This window comes from Anomaloglossus baeobatrachus, unplaced genomic scaffold, assembly GCF_048569485.1.
Source record: "Anomaloglossus baeobatrachus isolate aAnoBae1 unplaced genomic scaffold, aAnoBae1.hap1 Scaffold_4639, whole genome shotgun sequence".
Classification (NCBI taxonomy): Eukaryota; Metazoa; Chordata; class Amphibia; order Anura; family Aromobatidae; genus Anomaloglossus; species Anomaloglossus baeobatrachus.
In genome coordinates, this window is record NW_027443980.1 from 27,691 (window position 1) to 31,333 (window position 3,643).

Genomic DNA, 3,643 nt, shown 5'->3' on the forward strand with positions numbered 1-3,643 from the left:
GTAAAGACTTTAATAAATGAATGGTTCTGCTGTATGATACAGGTTGTGAATATCATGGAACTCCTTGTTTCCATCATATAACGTTTAATGACTGCCATATCAATACATCAGATTATCAGTAATAAGTACATCACGCTCCAGTTGTATGGAGCAGGCGCAGGCAGCCGGCATCTGCCTCTTAACAGCAGCAGTCACTGCTGTGTAAACCCTTAAATGCCATTGTGCACCTTAAATGCCGCTAAAGGATTGACAATCAGCTGCTCAAAACACCCTATCCTCGTCGGCATGATTATGGGGTTTCCAATTTGTTGCCTTGGCAGCCAGTAGCCAGCCTTAGGATGGGCTTTATTGGAGACCATGATATTTCTGTATACTGCAATACTTTCATTTCAGCATATAGAGCAAGCAATCACACTGTTATAGCTTAAAATCCCCTATGGGGCCAAAAAAAATATAAACCATGAAAAAAAATAACTTTACATTAGTTTTTTAAAACTACTTAAAAATTAAAAAAAAAACCCTTTCTCTATCGCTTTCATTGGGTGACACAGGACCATGGGTGTATGCTGCTGTGACTAGGAGGCTGACACTAAGTGAACATAAAAAGAGTTAGCTCCTCCCTGGCAGTGTACACCCCGAGCCGGAGGCGGAACTATGCCAGTTTTTTGCTTAGTGTCGTAGGAGGCTGATGTGGGCCCATATCTCTGTGGGCCAACCTCAGCCTAGGTTATTCCTTTTTTCCGTTTTTTTTTCATCCTATACGGCGCCGCTCAGCATTCTCCTCTTTTTTACGTTTTTTTATCTCTTCTGAAGGGTTAAAGGCCCTGCATCAGAGAGTATCCTCGCCTGCTTTTTCCCTACAGGGTATCGTTCCCAGGGTTCCTTGAGGCTCGAGACGCCAGCCCCTATCCCCCTCCGGCCCCATGGTACCACTCCAGGGGCTGCTTGGGGTCCCACACGTTTATTGTTTATGGGCTCACTCCCCGTCGACCCCTATGGTACCGTCCCAAGGGGTGTTTTGGGTGGAGACGGCGAGGAAGCATCGCAAGCGCAGGAGCGCTCACAGCACCAGGCCTCCCCCAGCGTTCTCCCCTGTTTCACTGGGCCCAGGCAAAGGATCACACACTGCAGCGCAGGAGCACTCTACAGTCTACTCCACAGCCCCCCAGCAGCCCTCCCCTGGCACTTGCCAGCAGCAGCCTGCACTCACCGGGAGCCGCAGCAGCCAGGATGGGACTCGTAGATCTGGACACCGCGCAGGGACACGGGTAAGATCTGCTCCCCGCGCAGCGCTGCGCTCCCGGTGGCCGCCGCTCACTAATTTAGTCCCCGACTTCGGGCCTACCTTGGGCCAGAACGCTCCACCCCCCGTTTGCGCGCGCGCGCGTCTTTCCTGGCCCGCCCCCCCGCCTTTTCTGCCCAGCGACAGCGAGAGCTCACCCCTAGCACGCCCCCTCAGTAAAAAAAAAAAAAAAGAGGCAAAAGCCCGCGTTTTCTTGCAAACGGCCCACCTCAGCTCAGGCAGGCCACTGAGCAGCAGCATCTATTTTCCGGTTGCTGCCCCCAGCTACTCTGAGCCTCCTGCTGACCCGGGGAGGACACAGGCCTGGGTGAGTGCTGTTTCTGATTAGGACCAGCAACTTTTCTTACACTTTTTTCTCCTCACTTTTTCCTTGCTATCTCCTGTCTCCTCCCTAGTGTCTCTAGTAGGAGCCTCCTGAGCAGCCGTGCCTAACTCTAAGCCTTCTCGATCCAAACAGGTCCCCTTCATAATGCATTTTGCGTGCTCGTCCTGCAACGAAAAATTCTCCCAAGGCCAGGCTACCCCCCTCTGCGCAGCTTGCGTCCCTGACCCACAGCCCACGCAGATTGTCCCAGACGCCGCCGGCACCCCCATCCCACTCGCTACTGCAGCAGTACAGGATGCACCGAGCCCCAATGCACTCCCTCCCCCGGAGTGGCTGACTTCTCTCTCCCAGTCGGTGGATTCCCTGTCAAGGGTGTCTCTGACCATCGCGCAGGCTTTGCAGTCGCTCCCTACGCTCAGCCAGGCCCCGCAGGTCCAGCCATCGCAGGACGACAGTCGGTCTGACCCAGACCCGACTACTGGAGTGAGGAAGCGGACCCGCACGGTCTCGTCTTCCAATTCCTCCCAGAGGTCCCTCTCCCCTCCAAGGCCCGAGTGCCACTCGTCTCCGAGACCGTCTGATGATTCATGGGAAGAGTCGGATGCATCCTCCCTTCTGGACTCGGATCAGGCAGCCGATGTCAGGCGTATGGTGGACAGCCTGGTCGATGCGGTGAATACGACGCTGAAGCTACAGCCGGACTCTGCAACCGTCCAGAGCTCACAGGTATCTTTCAAACGACTTAAACGTGTTCACAGGTATTTCTGCGATCATCCGGAGTTCGCTGAGATCTTACGCAAACACAGACAGCAACCGGACAGGACGTGCAACAACGGTAAGTCGATTGATTTACACTATCCCTTCCCCGAGGATCTCAGGAAGGAATGGGCGTGCTCACCGGTGGTCGACCTTCCGGTCTCCCGCCTGGCCTCGCATACAGTTCTATCTCTGCCGCAGGGAACATCGCTCCGTGATGCCACGGACCGGAACATCGAGATCATTCGCCCGCTCTGCTTTTGAGGCGGCAGGCGCGGCCCTGTCTCCGGCCTTCGCCGCCGTCTGGGTAGCTAAGGCCATGGTGACCTGGGCCAACACCCTCCGTAGAGGGCTTCGCTCGCAATCTGGCGATCCCGAGCTCGTCAACATGGCGGCACAGATTGCCCTGGCGGGTGAGTACATCATTAACGCATCTCTGTCTACAGCCAATTGCGCAGCACAAGCGGCCAGCAACACGGTGGCAATCCGCCGGGCGGTCTGTCTCAGAGCCTGGAATGCAGACGCGGCTTCAAAGAAATCCCTTACCACCCTCCCATTTGCAGGAGGCTGACTGTTTGGGGACAGGCTCGATCAGATTATCGCCGAGGCTACGGGAGGAAAGAGCACCTCCCTTCCCCAACTGAGACCAAGGCGTATCCCGCGCCGCCAGCCGACCTCAGGTTTTCGCCCTTTTCGCAGCTTCAGTTCCCCGACACAGCCTAGGAGGAACAGATCCCCGCAGAGAAGCAGGAAGAACCCGTCTTTCAAAACAAATCCCTCCTGGCGTTCCAGACCACGCCAGCCTGCCAAACCAGCATCTAGATCTCAGCGATACTCCTCCAAATGACTCGTGGTCTTCACGCGTCAGCGCAGACCAGGTGGGGGGGCGCATTTCTCTTTTCCAACGCGTCTGGTTCCCCTTGATCACAGACGCTTGGGTCAGAGAAATCCTAGTCTCGGATTACAAGATAGAATTTACGTCAATTCTTCCAAGTTGCTTTTTCCTTTCCCATCCTCCTGAGTCGGACGCGCGAGCTCGTCCCTTTTTTCACGCCATCGAATCTCTGCACCGCTCAGGGGTCGTGATTCCGGTTCCAGATTCGGAACGGTTCAGGGGAGTCTACGCCAACCTCTTCGTTGTCCCCAAGAAGGATGGCACTGTGCGCCCTGTTCTCGACCTCAAGATCCTCAACAGGTACGTCAGAACCCGAAGATTTCGCATGGAGTCCCTCCAATCGGTGATTGCCTCCATGGAGGTC